This window comes from Bubalus kerabau, chromosome 5 (genome assembly GCF_029407905.1).
Source record: "Bubalus kerabau isolate K-KA32 ecotype Philippines breed swamp buffalo chromosome 5, PCC_UOA_SB_1v2, whole genome shotgun sequence".
Taxonomy (NCBI): Eukaryota; Metazoa; Chordata; class Mammalia; order Artiodactyla; family Bovidae; genus Bubalus; species Bubalus kerabau.
The window spans coordinates 101,423,804-101,445,652 of record NC_073628.1 but is presented as its reverse complement, the minus strand read 5'-3'; the positions used below and the strand labels follow the sequence as shown (position 1 = coordinate 101,445,652).

Below are 21,849 nucleotides of genomic sequence, written 5' to 3'. Positions count from 1 at the left end.
GTTGTAGCACTGGGAACTTTGATCTTTGTGGTGGCATGTGGGATCTAGTTCCCTGACCAGGAATTGAACCTGGGCCCCCTACCCTGTGACCCGGGTTCAATTCCTGGGTCAGGAAGATCCCTTGGAGAAGGGAATGGCTCCCACTCCAGTAGTCTTGCCTGGAGAATTCCATGGACAGAGGAGCCTGGAGGGCTACAGTGCATGGGATCACAAAGAGCTGGACACGACTTGAGTGACTAATACTTAACCTTTCCCCTGCACTGGGAGCACAGAGTCTTAGCCACTGGACCACCAGGGAAGTCCCTCTCCAATCTTTTAAGTAATCAGTTTGAGGGGAGAAGGTGCCATTAGAAGAGCACAGATGACACAGAGTGCAGGCGGGCTCTGGGTGTGTTTTAACAACGCAGAAGGGAGGGAGGAGGAGGGCTGACAGAAATCCACTTTGTCCTCTGCCTGCCTCACAGCCACCAAGAACTTCTCAGAAAGAGGCTTCACTGGAGGCTCTACAAACACCATGCCATCTCTTGCGCCACCTCGCTGGCTGGGCCCTCAGGTGTACTCTGGGAAAGTACAATGTCTGATTTTATATCAACCTCCGGGACCTTTTTAGTCTATCATAGGTGATACCAAATGTGTAGCTTTGTCAAATGATTTGTTTTTCATTGGAATATAATTGCATTACAACGCTGTGTCAGTTTCTGCTATACAGCAACATGAATCAGCTATGTTGTTCTTTAGTTGCTATGTCTTGCTGGACTATTTTCGACCCCATGTACTGTAGCATGCCAGGCTTCCCTATCCTTCTCTGTCTCCCGAAGTTTGCTCATATTCATAACCATTGAGTTGGTGATGCTATCTAACCATCTCATCCTCTGCTCCCCTCCTTCTCCTCCTGCCCTTAATCTTTCCCAGCATCAGCGTCTTTTCCAGTGAGATGGCTCTTCGCATCAGATGGCCAAAATATTGGAGGTTCAGCTTCAGCACCAGTCCTTGCAATGAATATTCAGGGTTGATTTCCTTTAGGATTGACTGGTCTGCTCTTGCAGTCCAAGGGACTCTCCAGAATTTTCTCCAGCACCACAATTTGAAAGCATCAATTCTTTATCTCTCAGCCTTCTTTATGGTCCAACTCCCATATCCATATGTATATACATATGTCCCCTCCCTCTTGAGCCTCCCTCCCACCTACACCCCATCCCACCCCTCTCAGCCATCATCGAGCTAAGCTCCCAGTGCTATACAGCAGCTTCTTGCTAGTTATCTATTTAACACACAGTAATGTATATACACGTCAGTGCTTCTCTCCCTATCTGTACCATCCTCTCCTCCCCTCCTCCCTTTCCACAAGTCTGTTCTCTGAGTCTCTATTCCTGCTCTGCAAATAGGTTCATCAGTACCATTTCTCCTAGATTCCATATATATGCAGTAGTATATGACTTTTTTTCCCTCTTTCTGACTTAGTTTGCTCTGTATGAGTCTCTAAATTCATCCACATCTCTACAAATGACTTTATTTTGTTCCTTTTCATGGCTGAGTAATATTCCATTGCATATATCTATCACATCTTCTTTATCCATTCATCTGTTGATGGACATCTAGGTTGTCCAGGTGATTTGTCAAGTAAAGAACATATTTTTTGGGGAGGCAACCCCACCATTTTGACAACAGAAGCAAATTCTGGGTCACTGACAACATGCCAGAGGGGCCTGAAAAGCCAGCCCTCCAGGTGGAGGATGGGACCAGGTCCACAGTGAGGATGCTGAGGAAGGACGGGAGGTCTGGGCCCCGGAACACAGGAAAGCAGTCACAGGGGTGTGACGAATCAAGGCATCAGGGTTACAAGGGAAGACGTCAAACTGAGTTTTTCTGTAATTTCCACTGTTTTTCAATATCTTCCAATTCCAGGAGTAATGAGTGCTTCCGTTGTTGTTGTTGAGTCACTAAGTCAAGTCCGACTCTTAGAATCCCATGGACTGTAGCTCGCCAGGCTCCTTTGCCCATGGGATTCTCCAGGCAAGAATACTGGAGTGAGCAGCCATTTCCTTCTCCAGGGGATCTTCCCAACCCAGAGATTGAACTTGTGTCTCCTACATTAGCAGGTAGATTCTTTACCACCGAGCCACCAGGGAAGCCCTTAAGAACAGAGGCTTCAGGCAAATGAACTTTCTGACCCTTGGCTTTCTCACCTGCTAGAGCAGATGACAACCATGCTCAGGGGTGGTGTGGGAATAAAATGAGACAGTGACCACAGTGCTTCTTATGGTACATGGCAACAACCTATTCTCTATAGCTCTTCTAAAATCTTTTCTTCACGCTGTAGACAACAGTACCTCTCTCACACCTATTTTGAGGAGTAAACAGTATGTGTACAAGCTCTTAACAGTGCCTTGCACGTGAGAGGAATTTAATCATTATAGCTGTCATTAATGCCACAATTCAGCTTTGATACCCTTTTGGCAGCAGGAATACGGAAACTGGGATAATTACAGCCCTTGTGGGAAGAAGACAGGAGCATTCATTCATGAAGTGGCCCATGTTTGTGAAAATTTACTGAGCTGCATGCCCATGATGCAGACTCTTTTATGCAAATGTTCTATTTCAATAAGAACACAAGACTCCAGGGACTTCCCTGGTGGTCCAGTGGATAAGACTCTGGGCTTCTACTGCAGGGGGCTTGGGTTTGATCCCTGGTCAAGGAACTAAGATCCTGCATGCCCTGCCTGCAGTGTGGCCCAAAACAAAACAAGACTCCATGGAAGACAGGGGCCTCAATGCTCCCATCTCTGCGGTTCCCCTTTCTTTTTCCCACCGTAAGCCTCTTTCTATACTTATATCAATTAATTATACAACACATTCCTTGCCACACTTACCAAGATGCCACTTGCACCAAGCTTCAATGTTTTAAGCAAATAAAGAACAGCTAACCAGTGGCAAATTCAACGTCTTTTCCAGATAGGTTTACTTATGTGATGATGTAACAGGGGCTTGTTCCTTCCTGAGGAGCCAAAATGAATTAGTCCCTTTCTGCAAATTTTAATTGTTCTTTCCAGCATCTCATAAAAATTACAAGTGCAGGATTAGACAGATTTGACTGACTTTAGGTTAGACTGCTATTTCCTGGTTGTAAAAAGTAAACTAGAAGACAAGGGAATAGAGTACCTAGTTCACAATACCTTCTTTAGTCATATTAATAAATGGCTTAACGTGCTATTGATTAAGTAATAGAAACAAGAAGTTTCATTTTTAATAAATATCACATTCAATAAAAGGTTAGATTGAGCCTTTTATCATAACTAAATAGCTAAGGTCACTGGTTCGATATTTCATAAATGATAAACTCTTTCACTATCATAAAAATACTGATATCAGGACTTCCCTGGCAGTCCAGTGGTTAAGACTCTGTGTTTCCAATGCAGGGGGCATGGGTTCAACCTCTAATTGGAGAACTAAGATCACACATGCCACTTGGCATGACCAAAAAATGAATAAAATAAAAATGCTGATATCATTTCAAAATATGTGATAACATTAAAAATGATACCTCAAATTATGTACTTATTCCTAAAATTGTATATAAAATTAAGTGATGTATCATGCTGTAAATCTGAAAAGTTTCATCATCTCAATTATCTAGTTATAATTTTAATGGAAAGTAAATCTAATATAAATTCAATCTTTATATATCATAAAATTCATAGTGAAAAGATCCCTAGAGACCTGTAGAGTTTAGTGGTCTGTTAAAACTGTTGGATTAGATGCTGTACAATACAAAAACGCAATAAAGCACAAAAAAGAAATTCAAGACAAACATAGTAAAAAGTTTATATGTCTCTATTTATGCAGATGTCGTCTATGTAGAAAATCATAAAGAGTCTATCAGAAAACCTACTAAGTGATTTTAGCAAGGTCATGGGATACAGGATCAATAAACATCAATTTATTTCTATATATTAAAAACTGAGACTTGGTATCACTGACAAACATGAACTACTTAGGGATAAACTTATGACCTGTACACTGAAAGCTACAATGCACTGCGACAGAAATGACAGAAGGCCGAAAATAACGGCACAATAAGCTACCTTCATGTACCAGAAAATTCAGTATCATTCAGATGTCAAATTTCCCCCTACAGATTCAATGCAATCCAATCAGAATTCCAGTACGCAATCCAATCAGAATTCCAGTAGGCTTTTTTTTGGGTAGAAACTGACAAGATAATTCTAAAATTTATATGGAAAAACAATATGGAGCAAGAAGAAATTTTACTTTCCAGTTATTTTACTAACCAAAATAACTTTGAGGAAGAACTGGAGGACTTACAATACTGGACTTTAACACTGCTCTGGTAATCAAGACAGCGTGCTACCAGTAAAAAAACAGACACACACAAATCAGTGGACCAGAAGTGAGTCCACAAACAGACCCCCATGTATGTGGTCAGGTGTGCAATATGAGGTAATGCAAAGCAGAAAAGACAGTTCTTCAATAAATGACGATAGAAGAAAGGAATATTCACATGTGGAAAAACGAACCTTGACCTTTACTGTGAGACACTGGACCTGCCTGGTGAAATGAAAGGACACCAGACAGTAACTCAAAGCCACATGAAGAAATTAAGATCTCAGAAAAGGAAATACACGGGCAATTATAAAAGCTAGTATTATTATAAAAATGATTTGTAACTCCGTATCTTGTCTTCTCAATGATTTCAGACACTACCACATTAAAAAAAAAAGATTAATCTAAAAGGTAGTCTTATTGTAGCTCCAGCTTATAACTTCATGTTTTGTTTCTACATAATTTAAGAGACTAATGCATTCTAAAAAATAATCCCTAGTTTATTTTTTAGACACACAATATGTAAAAATGTAATTTTATGACATCAATAACTGAAAGAGGTAGCACAGAGTTGCAAAATAAAAGTTTTGGTACATTATTCAAGCTAAACTGGAATAAGTTCAAATTAGAGTATTACAACTTTAGGATGTTAAATGTAATCAAAGGAGTTAAATGTGACCACAAAGGAAATAGTTATAGCATATACATGAAAGGATATGAGAGGTGAATTAAAATATTTCACTACAAAAAATCAGCTTAACACAAAAGACAATAATGTGGGACATGAGACAAAAAAAACAAAACCACCAAAACAGTGCACAGAAAACAAGTAGCAAAAATATTCTTTCTTATAAGTAATTACTTTAAACATCAATAGATTAAACTCTCTAATCAAAGACAAAGAACGGCAGAACAGATAAAAACACATGACCACCTGTATACTACCAATGAGAGACTCAACTGAGATCCAAAACAAACAGGTAGAGAGTTGAAGGATGGAAACAGACATTCCTTGCAACCACTGTAGTAACCAAAAGAGAGCAAAGCTATTAATATCAGACAATACAGACATGAAATCAGAAAAGGTTATAAGACACAAAGAAAGACATCCAATAATAATAAAAGGTTCAGTGCAGCAAGAAGACAGAATAACTATAAACTTCAGTTTCAGCATCAGTCCTTCCAGTGAATATTCAGAGTTGGTTTTCTTTAGGATTGAAAGTTTGATCTCCCTGCTGTCCAAGGGAGTCTTCTCCAACACCACAGTTTGAAGGCATCAATTCTTCAGCACTCAGCCTTCTTTATGGTCAAACTTTCACATCCATACATGACTACTGGAAAAACCATAGGTTTGATATATGGACCTTCGTAGGCAAAGTGATGTTCTGCTTTTTAATATGCTGTCTAGGTTTGTCATCATTTTCCTTCCAAGGAACAAGTTTTGTTTAATTTCATGACTGCAGTTGGCATTCACAGTGATTTTGGAGCCCGAGAAAATAAAATTTGTCATTGCTTCCACTTTTCCCCCTTCTGTTTGTCACGAAATCAGACACTATGATCTTAGTTTTTTGAATGTGGAATTTCAAGTCAGCTTTTTCACTCTCCTCTTTCACCCTCATCAAGAGGCTCTTTAGTTCCTCTTCACTTTCTACCATACACACTTCTATATGTAAAATAGATAGCTAAAAAGAACCTATTGTATAGCACAGGGAACTCTATTCACTACTCTATAATGACCTATATGGGAATAGAATCTAAAAAAATAGGTGAATATGTGCGTATGTATGACTGATCCACTTTGCCATACAGCAGAAACTAATACAGCACTGTAAATCAACTATGGGCTTCCCTGGTGGCTTAGCGGTAAAGAATCTGCCTGCAGTGCAGGAGACTTGCAGCAGATGTGGGTTCTATCCCCGGGTAAGGAGGATCCCTGGAGGAGGAATGTTAACCCACTCCAATATTCTTGCCTGGAAAATCCACTGACAGAGGAGCCTGGCAGGCTACGGTCCATGGGGTTGCAAAGGAGTCAGACACAACTCAACAACTCCACAACAAACAACAAAATCAACTATACTCTAATAAAAATAAATTTAAAAAATAAAAGGAAAAAACGAGAGGAAAAGAAAAGCTAAAATCAAAAATGGCAGAAGGAAATCATAAAGATTAGAGTAGGGATAAATGAAATAAAGAATGGATATGCAATAGAAATAAAATGAAAGTTGGTTATTCAGAAAGATTACAAAAATCAACAAACCTTTGGCTAGACTGAAGGCAAAAAAGAGAGAAGATTCCAATGACTATGAAATGAAAGTGGAGCTATTACTGTTCATTCTATAGAAACAGAAAATAGTTCATAAGAGAGCACTATGAATAATTGTACACCAAAAAAAATGAAAACAGATGAAATGGACAAATTACTAGAAATACAAAACCTACTGATCAAATCATGAGGAAGTAGAAAATCTGCATAAACCCATAACTAATAAAGAGATTGAAAGTGAAAGTCGCTCAGTCATATTCATGAAATTCTCCAGGCCAGAATACTGGAGTAGGTAGCCTTTCCCTTCTCCAGGGGATCTTCCCAACAAAGGGATCGAACCCAGATCCCCCACATTGCAGGCAGATTCTTTACCAGCTGAGCCACAAGGGAAGCCAAGGAGACTGAATTAGCAATCAAAACCTCTTGACAAAGAAATGCCCTGGACCTGATGGATTCACTGGTGAATTCTTCCAGACATTTAAAGAACTAATAGCAATCTTCAACTATTCCAGAATATTGAAGAAGAGGGGACACTTCCAAACTCATGCTATGAGGCCACTATTACCCTGATGCCAAAGGCAAACAAGGACTCCACAAAAAAGAAAAAAACCTACAGACCAGAATCCTTTATGAACAGTGATGTAAAAATCCTCAACAGTATACCAGGAGCGTTCAGCAGCATATTAAAAGGATAAACATTACAACCAAGCAGGATTAATTCTTAGAATGAAATGACAGTTCCATGTATGAAAACTGATCAATACAATACATCATATTCAAAGAAACCCCATACGATCATCTCAATAGATGCAGAAAAAGCACTGACAAAACTCAATACCCTCTTGTGATAAAAACACTCAGCAAACTAGAAACAGATGGAAACTAAAAGAAACAAAAGCCATAAAGAGGCTTTTACAAACTGAGGAAGAAAACTCAAAGCTAACATCATATTCAATGGTAAAAGACTGAAAGTTTTTTCCCTGAGATCAGGAAAAAGGGAAAAACGTCTCTTCTTACCACTTCTATTCAACATAGTACTACTGCAGGTCCTAGCCAGAGCAATTAGGTAAGAAAAAGAAATAAAAAATATCCAAATTGGAAAGGAAGAAGTAAAATTATCTGTTTACAGATGATACAATCATATATAGAAAACTCTATAAAAATTCCACATACACAAAAACCTTGTTAAAACTAACAAATGAGTTCAGCAAAATTGCAAGCTACAAAGGCAACACTCAAAAATTAGCTGCATTTCTATACATGAACAATAAACCATCTGAAAAGGAAATGAAGAAAACAGGTCCATTTACAATAGCATAAAAAACAAATAAACAAAACTTAAGAATTAGCCAGGGAGGTAAAAAAGGCTTACAAGAAATAAAGATGACATAAATAAATGAAAAAGATATTTTATGTCAAGTGTCTTTGGAAAACTTTGGATTGGAAAACAATATTACTAAAATGTCAATAATATGCAAAGCAACTAACAAAATCAATGTAATCTCTATTAAAATACCAATGACATTTTTTACAGAAATAGAAAAGTCCACTCTAAAATTTACATGAATCTCAAGGGATCCCAAAAGCCAAAGCAATCTTGAAAAAAGACAAAGATGGAGGACTCATACTTCCCTATTTCAAAATTTACAACAAAGCTACAGTTACCAAAACGATACTGGCATAAAGACAGACATATAGACCAACAGAATAGAATAGAGAGCCCAGAAGTAAACCCTCAAACAAACGATCAAATTATTTTTGACAAGTGTGCCAAGACTACTCAACAGGGAAGGGGTAGGCTTGTCAACAAATGGTACCAGGATAACAGAATATCCACATGAAGAGTGAAGACCATTACCTAACACCATATAAAAAAATTAATGCAACCGATTTTTGTATGTTGACTTTGTATCCTACAATTTTGGCTAATCCACCCAAACTTGATTAAAGATTTAAACATAAGAGCTGAAACTTTAAAACTCTTAGAAGAAAACAGACCAAAAGCTTTAAGACATTGGATTTGGTGACAATTTCTCAGATGTAACATCAAAGATTTTGGAGCCCCAAAAAATAAAGTCTGACACTGTTTCCCCATCTATTTGCCATGAAGTGATGGGACTAGGTGCCATGATCTTCGTTTTCTGAATGTTGAGCTTTAAGCCAACTTTTTCACTCTCCTCTTTCACTTTCATCAAGAGGCTTTTTAGTTCCTCTTCACTTTCTGCCATAAGGGTGGTGTCATCTGCCTATCTGAGGTTATTGATATTTCTCCTGGCAATCTTGATTCCAGCTTGTGCTTCTTCCAGCCCAGTGTTTCTCATGATGTACTCTGCATATAAGTTCAATAAGCAGGGTGACAATATACAAACTTGATGTACTCCTTTTCCTATTTGGAACCAGTCTGTTGTTCCATGTCCAGTTCTAACTGTTGCTTCCTGACCTGCATATCACTGTAGATGGTGACTGCAGCCATGAAATTAAAAGATGCTTACTCCTTGGAAGGCAAGTTATGACCAACCTAGATAGCATATTCAAAAGCAGAGACATTACTTTGCCAACAAAGGTCCATCTAGTCAAGGCTATGGTTTTTCCTGTGGTCATGTATCGATGTGCGAGTTGGACTGTGAAGAAAGCTGGAGCACCGAAGAATTGATGCTTTTGAACTGTGGTGTTGGAGAAGACTCCTGAGAGTCCCTTGGACTGCAAGGAGATCCAACCAGTCCGTTCTAAAGGAGATTAGTCCTGGGTGTTCTTTGGAAGGAATGTTGCTAAAGCTGAAACTCCAGTACTTCGGCCACCTCGTGCGAAGAGCTGACTCATTGGAAAAAACCCTGATGCTGGGAGGGACTGGGGGCAGGAGGAAAAGGGGATGACAGAGGATGAGATGGCTGGATGGCATCACCGACTCGATGGACATGAGTTTGAGTGAACTTCAGGAGTTGGTGATGGACAGGGAGGCCTGGCGTGCTGAGATTCATGGGGTCGCAAAGAGTTGGAAACGACTGAGCGACTGAACCGAACTGAACTGGACATCTGAGATACAGGCAACAAAAGAAAGGAAAGAGAGATAAACTGGACTTCATCAAAATTAAGAACTTTTGTGAATCAAAGAATACTATCAAGAAAGTAGAAAAACAATCTGAAGAATGGGAAAAAACAGCTGCAGATGGTATATATGATGAGAGATTAATAACTAGCATATATAAAGAATTCCTAAAACTCAAAAAAAAAATCTGATTCAAATATGACAAAGGACTTAATACATCAAAGAAGATATATTAATGGCTAAAAGCATACGAAAAGATGCTCAGTATCACTAACCACTAGGGAAAAACAAATCAAAGCCACAATGAGACATCACTCCATACCCATTAGGCTGGCTACCATTCAAAACAAAACAAAAACAGGAAAAAAATAAGTGTTGGCAAAGATGCAGAGAAACTGGAACCCATGTGCACTGCTAGGGGGAATGTAAGATGGTAGAGCTTTTATGGGAAATACATGGCAGTTCCTCAAAAACATCAAAAACAGATTTACCATACAATCCAGAAATTCCACTTCTGGGTAAATACTCAAAAGAACTGAAAGCAGGGTTTTGAACAGATATTTGTACACTTATACTCAGAGCAGCATTATTCACAGCAGCTAAAACATGGAAGCAGCCCAATGCCCATCAACAGATAAATCGATAAGCAAAATGTGGCATATAAAGACAATGGATATTATTCAGTCTTAAAAAGGCAGGAAATCCTGACATGCTGCAATAAGGATGAACCTTGAGAACATTATGCTAAGTGAAATAAACAAGTCACAGAAAAAGAAATACTGTACACGTTTACTTACGTAAGGTACCTAGAAGTAGTCAAAATCATAGACATAAAGTAGAATGGTGGCAGTCAGAGGCTGGTGGAAAGGGAGGTCAGGAGTTACTGTTTAATAGGGATAGTTTGAGTTCTGCAAAATGAAGAGTGTATGAGATGTAAACGGTGGCAGGTGCATAACAAAATGTAAGCATTTAACATTGCAGAACTGTATACTTAAAAATGACTAAGAAAAAAATTTGCACAGAATTTTATGTGTATCTTACAAGTTAAAAAGTTGGAAACAATCCAATCCTTTACAACCTGGTTTGGAAACTTTTAGGACCCTCTTTAACCTATGATTTCCTTTAGTATGGGGGTCTTTTACTCCTCAATCCACTCTGTTAGTTATCTGATTGACCCTTTTTACCTGTATTCTCACATCTTTTGAGAAAATTTTCTCATATTAATTGTTTAATAATGTCTTCTCCTTCATTTTACTTTATTTAATGCCTAAAAAATTTGATCTTCCAATTTTTAAAATTTATTTTGTGGATATTTCCTCATCTTTAACTTCCAGTTTTTTATTTATCTTCTTTTTAAGTTCCAAGAACTCCTTCTTTTTTTATGTAGTATTTCTTTTCGATGAATCACCTTGCTGTTATTTCTTACATGCAGTATCTTATCTGTCTGAAGGCAGTCTAGTTCCCAAACTCCTTGCATTGTCTGCTTCCTTCTAGTTTCTCCTTGCTGTCAGCATGATCTCTCAGACTTCCTCTGGAGGCTTCCCTCAAACATCTGATGTTCTTTGACAGCTGATTTACACTTCATAGTAAGACACTAATAGGCTATTTGGAAGCTCTGTATGTGTGAACAGGCCTTGTCATCTGATGAGGTTCTTTCTGAAATGGCTGGAAGGGAACCTAGAAGTTTCAATTGGCAGTCTTTTCTCTTTATAGGCTAGTTCCTTGAGGGAAGAGCCCAGGAATAAGGGGAAAAAAGCTAGAAGCCTCACCATGCAGGGTGCAAACACTTATGTTTCCCTGCTTTTGTTAGGGAGCCACTCTCACCCTCTACTGTCTATGTCTAAGCTCCAGAGTCTTTCTGGCTCAATTTCTCCAGGGAATAATCCTCCTGTCTTCTGGCCGGGTGGGCTAACAGATTTTCATCTGTCAGAGCTGAATACTATCATTAAAAAGGAAAACAAACAAACAAAAAAAAACTTTGCCAATCTGGTAGAGAAAAAGCAAAACAACAAACAAACAAAAAACAGCCTTGTTTCAACCTGCATTTGTTAATTTACAAGTGAGGGTGAAAATTTTTCCAATCCTTTATTTGCATTTCAGATTTCTTCTACTTGTTTCCTTTGTATTGTTTCCCTATTGGGGTATTCATTTTTTTTTTCCCCTTTTAAAGCCAAGAGTTCCTTATATATGTTGGAAATGTGATTCTGTACCAAATATAGACTCCTTTTAAGTCTTTAAAAAAGGTTTTAGAGATGTTTCTCATTTTTGTAAAATCAAACCTATCCATGCTCTTTTCTGATTTCTGCTGTGGTATCGTGCTTAGAAAAGTCTCCTGATAACAATTTCATTGTATTTGCTTCCCTTAGATAATAAAGGCACAGAAGACACTGCTCCATTTTTACTTTAATTTCTAGTGACAGACACCATCTCTGCATTCAAAGTGACAGCACAGAGTCAAAGAGTATATGGTCACTCTGCTTTTATTTCCTATCTTCAATTAGCAAAGTCAGCTACAGCATGTGGGGACATTAGTAAGGCTATCCATTGGACAGGCTACGTCAATGGTTCTTAAGTGTGGTGTGGGGCCCCTAGGAGTTCCTGAGACCCTTTCAGGGGGTCCACAGGTCAAAACTATTTTCATAATAATACTCAGGTGTTATCTGCCTTTTCCTCATCCTCTCATAAGCATTGTTATGCAGCCGCCAAGTTGTATCTGACTTTTTGTGACCCTATGGACTGCAGTGCACCAGGCTCCCCTGTCCCTCACCATCTCCCGGAGTTTGCTCAAGTTCATGTCCATTGAATCAGTGATGCCATCCAACCGTCTCATCCTCTGTTGCCCCCTTCTCCTTCTCTCTCAATAAGCACACAGTGGGATTTTCCTGAGGTAATATGAGGTGGGATGATACCACTGCTCTGATGGTTAATGAAATGTGTACTTGTACACTTTCTTGCTTTCTAGAAGCTTGTAAGGTGGTAGCTTTCATAAACACAAGTTTTCAGAGATCACCTCAATTGATTCTCAGTGTACTATCCTTCGTTCTGCCTGCAAACTCATTATTGTCCAATACATAGTTATTTTGAAATCCATAAGTTTTTCTCATGGTTATACTGAAATATAAGTACATTTTGTGTCTTATTGTTAAATATTGATAGCTATAACCCACATAAACAAAAGCTCTTTGGGGCCCTCAATAATTTAAGAATGTAAACAGGCCCCGACATTAAAAAGTTTGAGAACTGCTGCGTTGGTGATACTGTGGTGACAAACAACCCCCAGATTCCAAAAGTTTATTTCTCCCTCACGCTACATGTCCATCTTGGGCCAGCTAGTTCTCTGCTTGGCAATGTCCTCAGGTCCCAGGTGGACAAAACAGACCCTTTGGAACCACCGCCAATCATGGAGGCAGAGGGAAGAGCATAAGACTCGGGCTCACCTGCCCTTTAAGTGCCCCAGCCTGAGCAGCACACACATCCCTTCCACTCACGCCATTGGCTAGAGCTGGTCATGTGACCGCACTTAACCACCAGGGGACTAGGAAGTGCAGCCCCTCCCTAGTTAAGAGCCAATAATGTTTGGTGTACAGCACATCTAACTAGTACAATGATATTTCATTCAATACTTTGAAGACTCGTTAGAGTATACAAGCAACAACTTAAGTGATACCTCAGACCTTCACTTTAAGAAAAGTAAAGCTGGACTTCCCTGGTGGTCCAATGGTTAAGAATATACCTGCTAATGCAGGGGACACAGGTTCAATCCCTGGTCCAGGAAGGTTCCACATGCCTCAGAGTAACTAAGCCTGTGAGCCACAACTACTGAGCCTGTGCATTCTAGAGCCCATGCTCAACAAGAGAAACCACTGCAATGAGAAGCCTGTACACCACAACTAGAGAGTAACCTCCCGCTTGTAACAACTAGAGAAAGCCTGCACAGCAACGAAGATCCATAAATAAATAAGTACAAATTAAAAAAAGTAAAACTACCAGGCTTTTTATTGCTGAAGCCTATAAATTTCAAGCTCAAACTTCCAGGCTATATCTATATTACTGTATCTCAGCAGCAAAACCTCCACAAACTATGTTCTTTTGGATTGTGGGAAGTCTGCCTAATTACCGCAATTGGAGATTCATGACTGCCCATATGCTCCACGACAATCTGATCGAAATAAACTGCATCAGCTAATAAAAGGCTGTAATTTTTTATGATACTTGGTGCTCACAGAATTTAAAGGAAAAGGCAGATTTCAGAGCTAATTAACAGCAAGACAGCATGGGTACTTTGTGCTGAGCGAGAGCCGCTTCACGAAGAGAAAGGGCGCTAGAATACGTGGTGTCGTTGAGTAGATTCTGATCACACTGAGAGACTAGCTTGTGTGAAGGTTCCTGCACAGTCTGCAGCTTCAGAAGACCAGAAAACTGCCCTCCGCATGGCCCTACCCTCTTCTGATGCCACTTTCCCTGCTCAGCACAGTCTTCTACTCTTTTTGTTTACTTATGGGGACATCTTTGGAGGCTCTGGAAATAAGTTCCTGCACATGGGGGTTCATCCACAAATAAAAGACCCTGACAATGTATATGGGACTTCCCAGGTGGCTCAATGGTAAAGAACCCACCTGTCAATGCAGGAGACACAGGAGGCGTGGGTTTGATCCCTGGGTCAGGAAGATCCCCTGGAGGAGAGCATGGCAGCCCACTCCGGAAAATCCCTATGGACAGAGGAGCCTTGAGGGTAAAGTTGAACACAAATGAATGACAGAATGCTACTAAGTAGGTGGACTCACCCTCAAGTGTGATACAGACTGTCCTAGCATTTCAAATAGAACAGGATTTCAAGAGAAACTAACCAATGCCTATGGTAAAAATTCAGCTCTATTTAACTGACAAAAGGAAAAAGAACTGTTAAAAAATAAATCTAATCCATCTGAAGCTTTCTACAAATACCATTACTGGTGCTAGTACAAAAGATGATAAATACGTAACCTTTTCTCATCGCAATAAAGAAACGTAAGAGAAAGATGATCAATATCTGCTGGATGAAAAAGGACAAGCCCTGCGAGGAAAGGTGTTCCTTCCTCTTCTCTCACGGCATCCAGTCTTGAACTGAGTCTCCACAGGTCTTGGCTTAAACCGGGGCCCCAGCTATGAATTTGCACTCATCCTCTGCTCCCTGACTTTAAGCAATTTTCCTAAAAGAAAGTTGAGATTTACCAAACTGAAAATTGTCAAAGTGCTTCCAATACATTCCTCTAGGATGACCTGCCACCAAAACTGCAACACGTTCCTCAATACAGGTGTCCCACAAAGTAAAATGCACCTGGACAAAGTGAGTATGGCATTAGCAAATATTTCGTCATTTCAAACCACCACGTTAACTGAATGTCAACTCTGCTCTAAGTACCCCAAGAGATACAGAAGAAGTACATCATCCCTGCCCTCAAAGAGATTATAAACTAAGTGCGTGTGTCCATTCCCTAAAACTCCCCACACATGGATTTAACTAAACAGTAACGAAGACACGGGACTTCCCTGATTGTCCAGTGGTTAAGACTTCGCCTTCCAACACAGAGGGTGCACGTTTGACCTCCAGTCAGGGAGCTAAGATCCCACATGCTTCACCCAAAAACACATTAAAACAGAAACGATATTGTAACAAATTCAATAAAGACTTTAAAAATGGTCCACATTAAAAAAAAAAAAAAGACTTAAGTTCAGCGCTGTCAGAATGGAAAGAAAACTTCATGGAGCCAGTAGTGTTGAAATAATGCAAAAGGTAGACTGAATTTGTTTCAGTATCGACAACAGGCTGGGGCATTTCAGGGGAAAAGAGTGCCCCGAGGAAACAGGTGAGACAGAACACTGACAAACTGGCCTTCTTAAAGGCAAAGAAGAAGGCAGGAAGTAGGCAAGAAATTAACGCAGACATCCACCCGCCTGCTCATTCACTTGGCAAACATCTGACAGGTATGTGTCATGCGCCCACAGTGCTAGGAACCCAATGGCGAGCCAGGCAACCACGGTGCCTGACCCCACATGGAGTCTGCTTTGCAGTGGAAGAAAACAGAACATCAGCACAAAGTGGGCAGAAAACATAGAAAACATCTAATTTGTAAGGGGCTTTAAAAACAGAGCCAAGAATTTGACCTTTACCCAATAAAAAATAGGACATGACAAAAGACTTCTGGCTAGAGAAACGTGATCAGTACTGTGTTAATATTAACTGGTACAGCTTGACTGAAACTGACAAAAGGTGAAAACAGAAAGACCTGAAGAAAATAGAAACGAGGGGGTCAAAGTCAGTTGGAGTGGAGAGGATTCATGGACTGAGTACCTGTGGGGAACCTGAAAAGGGACTCAATACTACTTGGAGAAGAAAAATCAAAGAGCATCCGAGGCTTTTCACTGGGATGCACAGGTGAGCATGAAACTGGGAGGCAGCCAGGCATAGGAGGCAAGTGATCCGAGCATGTAATCGTGATCCGAGCATGTAATCGTAACGGCCAGAAGGCAGAGATGCAGGGTCAGAGCAAAGCTAACAAAGTGCTATCACCAGTATTTCGTCCATTTGAATACTCATAAAATGCCTGGAGACTGGCGTTAGAACCCCCGTATTTCAGATTAAAACAGTGAATATCTAAAAGGTTAACTAAGTGGCTTGTCTGAGATGGAGAAATTTACCTGATTATGTATCCCTGACCCAAAAGCTGGCTAGAAATTGGAACTCGTGTAGCCTGGCTCAAACCAAACTTTGGTTGGCAGACATTTACAAGAAGGAGAGACAAACTACAGAGAGGGGACATTTATACTAACCTGTCAAAGGACTCATCCGAATTCTGTGAAGAACTCCTACAAATCAGTGAGAGCACTCCTTATTAACTTTTATGCTCATGATACTAATAAAAATATACTGGCATTTACTTTACATAATAATGTGCCCATTACTATGTTAAGCACTTACATGCATTCTCGATTAATTCTCCCAACAGCACTACAACAGTAAAATTATCCCCTGGATTTTATGGATGAAGAAACAGGTTCAGAGAGGTTAAGGAACTTAGCCCAGGTGGCTAGAAAGTCAAACTTGGACTAGACTTCAAAGGCTTTGCTCTTTAAGCCACTGACCTCTTCTGAAACTCCATCTTCACCTTTGGCCTTTTCAAATAATCATCAACACACTCACAGGTGCCTCACATGCCAGGTACAAGGTGAGTGATCCTAGCTGTCCCTCCCTAACGCCCACCTTTGTTGCGTATGGAGATCAGACGCACACATTCTATTTCTCATGATTTTGGAAGTCAGCTGCCTACCACCATTTTATTTAGGACCTTTCCATTTTCAGAAGGTGGGCTTCAGAGAGAAAAAATCAAATCATGAATGCATCAGAAAGGCTAAACAGGAGGTTGAGCAAACAATTCCAAGATTCTACAATTAGGAATAACCTTAGAAAACTTACATAGGTTCTCCTTAACACAGAAGGAAAAAACTTACAATTTACCCCCAAGATGGCATTGTAACTTCAAAAACAGGACTAGGGAATTGGTAAGAACAGGAACTCTAAATACTGGGGGGGAAAAAAAGGCAGGGCCTTTTTTCACCTTTAAGGTTTGTGGGGCTGAGGGGGGTCCCATCCTTCAGGACAAATCCCTTCCTGACAACAACATGTGAGAACTGGGCCAAAGGAGCAGAAATTCTGATTCTTGATTAAAGGTCATTCCAAGGGCTCAGGAGAGACTTTCCTACCACTGTACAACTCTGTCTTCATTTCTCTTCCTGGTTATGTCTGTATGTTTATTTGGTGCCTCTGAGACATAAGAGTGAATAAAAAGGCCAGCATCTGAGGGCCATGAGCTCAAGTTCCTTCCTGGGTCAAAACTCATGCTTCAGATCCTCTCTTGCATCAAGGGTTCGGCTTCTTTCCCCTACATGCCTGACCTTATACTGTCTGTGGTCCGTGCCCACCTGCTACATCCTGCCCACTCGATGCCCACATGATTCTTGTGGTTTGATGTCTGCTAGCATTTTACTACTGAGGAATGTTCTGGCCGCAGCAAACCCGGGTGGGAACACAGTGCACTCACTGCAGGCAGAAGTGGTTCCAAAAGCCCGAGAGCCAAGCAGCCCGCAGCCGTCAGATCACAAGAGCTTCCGCAAAGGAGCGTGACCCATACAACGCAGGGGCCACGGAAGCAGTAACATTCCCAGTGGTCTTTGTTTGTTTCTTTTGGACGGTGCCCCCTTTTAAACATTTCTTCTATTTTGTCTTCTCATCTCTGTTAGCTGTCTTAAATCCTCTCTTTGAACATGGTAGGGTGTAAATAAAATACTCGAGTGAAATTAAAACGAAAGTTTAATGAAAGTAAACTCTAAAATTCCATAGCCAAGCAAAACATGTGGCTTGTGTGTCCCATGGTTTCCTCTCCATTGTTTTACTGAACTCACAGCAAATAGAAAAGCTTACAACTGAATTCCCTTTAAGAAAAAAACAAAAGAGAAGAGAGAGGTAGTTTGGTCAATAATGTAGAACCAGAGCATTAAAATTTCAAGAACCAATTGTTTGAAATGCCCAAAGCAGAAAGGTAGTAACTAGCTTAAGGTTCATTAAAGAAAACAATTTCAAAATTCAGCCTCGCAGTGTTTGCTAATCACAGTATGAGGTGACACTGGAACTTGAGGGATACCCTAATGGCCCCCTCCTCACCTCAGGAAGACCCCCCAAAAGCTCCACCGGTCACCGTCCTGACCGCCAGCGCTGTCATGCTGTCGCTGGAGCAGAACCTCTGCCAGGCCCTGCCCTCTCTGCCTGGTCCCTTCAAAGATGACCGCTCACAACAACTTGATCTGTGGGTCCCACTCTGCTTCTAACCCAGACGCCGTCTCTTTAAATCACCCCATGGCTCTGCACCCCACTCCCAAGCTTAGCCCAGCTGCTGGGGACCACTCCTCCCGCCACCCAAGTCAAATGCATGACCTTGCGGGAAGAGTTCAGATAACTGTCTTCTGAAGAGAATAAACTTAGTAATTTGAACAGAAAGAAGAAAGCTTTGGGAATTTAGAACCTAATGCTTAGCATAAAATCTTAAATTATGCTTAGTACTATTTTTTTTTTATTACTACAACAGTAAACTGAGCCTGGATGAGACAGACCAAAGTCTTCTGTGTACATGGATGTCTTTTTAAAACATGCAAAACCTCATGTTTATCAAAATCCAAGAAGTAGTAACAATAAACATTATTAATCAAATACCTACTTATGCGTCAGGTACTTTATACATAGCCTCACGCTCCAATATACAACACCCTGGCTCAGAGCGAGTACTTCGTATTAATACATTTTTATCTGTTACCTACATTTCAAGAAAAGCTCCCAAAAAAACAGAGAGCAAAAAGGTTCAACGACTAGCTACCTAGAGGCACACACTTCCCGGGGTAAAACTGGAATTCGAACACAGGATGGTCTGGCTGCATATCAGTAAAGGAGACTCTGAGGTTGAATGACGTGTTCAAGGTCACCCTTGGGGGCCTGAGTGGCCTGAAAGCCCTGCTCTTAAGGACTATGCTCCTCTTCACTGACAGGCAGCCTTAGGAATGTGACCATTGGGCTAAGTCAGGTTTCTGGACAACCAAGGCTCACACTACTTGCTCAGCACAAGCGGGTTCGCTGTTGTGACTATCAGACTTTGAACCTAAGGCAGCAAATGGAAAACTCATTAAAGGAAACCTTTGTAGACTCACCTTCACATCCCTCATTAAGACTAATCACCTGCCCATCAGGTTAGATAAGTACCTCAGGGCTTTAGGTACCTACATGCGCCCTGGCTTACCACCCTTTTACATTCAATTTCTGTGGATGGCCCTGCCACCTTGGTTGGGGGTTAGGTGACTGTCCCCCAAGGTCAATCTTGGCTGTGACGGGTAGACCTTCCTCTTTTGCTCTAGCCTTTTCGTCTGCAGTCCAAACTCAGATTTTTCAGCCCCAACTCTGTGACTGTAACCTGCAGCCAGAGTAACCCAGACAACCAAAAACTGTGGAGAGGATGAGATGCCCTACACCAGGGAAGGAATGAAAATGCAGGGACTTTGGGAAAACTTTCCATTTAGGTGATGATTTTGCACTTCTAGTTTCATGGCTACTTTGGAAGGAAGGATGAAGATTCCAGAACACTGACCTCCATATGTGGGCTACAAGAAAAGACATTTCTACTTGAGTTTGTTTTTATTTAATGGCCGGTTTTTTTTTTTTTTTTTAACAAAAGTATCTACAACTTGAAAAGGAGATTGGCTCCTTTAAGGCTAAAATTGATTGGGACCAGAGATCTTACAACAGGTTATAAACGTTGCTGACTGACATACATAAAAATGAAACTCTTTCAACTACAACACTGGTTAAAGTAGGAGTTAAACTCAATTATTTAGGAATAAATTAGGTTTAAAATGTGTCAATTATAATGTCGATAAAAAGTATGTACATCAAGAAAATTTCACTAATTCTTCAGGAATCCTTTCTCCAAATAAATTTTGGAAAATCATCTCAGAAATCTCTGATCAGAGTTTGGGCCTCTGATGGTGCATCTGGCTAAGTAAACCAGAGATGCCAATCCAGTTTCAATATGCCTAGTTAATGATAAATTATTCCCTCCCCTCAATGTGTGGCAGGCAGATAACTGCTCCACTCTGCAGACAGACAATGAAGGAACACTAGAGAAAGGGAATTAGTAAAGATCATCGAAGTTTTATCTAGCTGCCTGCTTCACTCTCTGGGATACAATTTAAAGAGGGGATATTTTAAAGTTTAAACATGGCAAGGGAGATTCTTAAGCAGATTTCAGACATTTCTGTATTACTCCATTTGTTATCATCATGTATCATGCTTATAAATTTAAAACTTTATTAATTAGAGTTCCCTGGTTTGGGTTCAGCTTGCTTCCATCTGAGATTCTTGGCAGAAAGTCACGAACCTCCTGAACATGAGACTTCTGAAAACGCTCTGGGGTGCTGGTGGGAAGAGGACCTTGCCTCCTAGTTACACTTCAATGCCATCAAGCTGTAGACCCTGAAACATCAACGGGGTTATTACCTTCTTTTGACCACACATGTAAGATAAAGATTACTTCTATTTTCTTCTCTAATTCTTCAGCTAAATCATGGTCTTTCAACTTCGGGTTGATTTCTAATTTCACCAAAAAATCTTAGTTAAAATCAAGTCCAGAGATCACTCTCCGAGCTTCTTTTCTAATGGAACCTGGAAAATCACACCACAGAGGATGGTGTTCTATACTGAGTTTGTTAGCAGCAGCAACACAAAATGACTTAAGCCAGAGGACTTGTTTCACAGGACTTTCACCTACAGCCAGAAATGTGGGAGGTGACTTCACTGTTCCGGAGAAGTGACATTTCTAAAGAAATACTTCTTTGACTTTCACCCATCAGTCTAATAACAATGACAAGTCCCAACATTCTGGCAATTTCAAGGTATACCTCTGACAAATATTTACCTAGGACTTCAGCCAAGCTTATTACTCTAGACCTTTTTGATCATTTGCAGCCACCTAAGATTCCAGGCAATGGCACCCTACTCCAGTACTCTTGCCTGGAAAATCCCATGGACAGAGGAGCCTGGTAGGCTGCAGTCCATGGGGTCGCTAGGAGTCGGACACGACTGAGCGACTTCCCTTTCACTTTTCACTTTCATGCACTGGAGAAGGAAATGGCAACCCACTCCAGTGTTCTTGCCTGGAGAATCCCAGGGACGGGGGAGCCTGGTGGGCTGCCGTCTATGGGGTCGCACAGAGTAGGACACGACTGAAGCGACTTAGCAGGAGCAGCAGCAGCAAGATTCCAGGGGCTTTCTAGGTGGCGCTAGTGGTAAAGAACCCAACTGCCAAAGCAGATGTAGAAGTGGGTTTGATCTCTGGGTGGGGAAGATCCCCTGGAGGAGGGTATGGCAACCTACTCCAGTATTCTTGCCTGGAGAATCCCATGGATAGAGGAGTCTGGTGGGCTACGGCCCACAGGGTTGCAAAGAGTCGGACACGACTGAAGTGACTTGGCATGCAAGATTCAGTGAACAGGTATTAGTATCTTTCCCCAGGCAAACTATAAATGAGTGGTAAGAAAGGCTGATTTCAGAAAAGCTGTTTTCATTTACCACTTTACTTCTAAGAACTGGAGAAAAAGAATAACGAGCCAGACAGCTCCATTC

At 40.6% G+C, this 21,849-nt stretch overlaps 1 protein-coding gene across 1 annotated transcript in view; it reads right to left on the bottom strand.

Moving 5' to 3' along the window:
- DNAJC11 (DnaJ heat shock protein family (Hsp40) member C11) overlaps nt 1-21,849 on the bottom strand; it is a 70,056-nt gene that overhangs the window by 46,549 nt on the left and 1,658 nt on the right. The window lies entirely within an intron of this gene.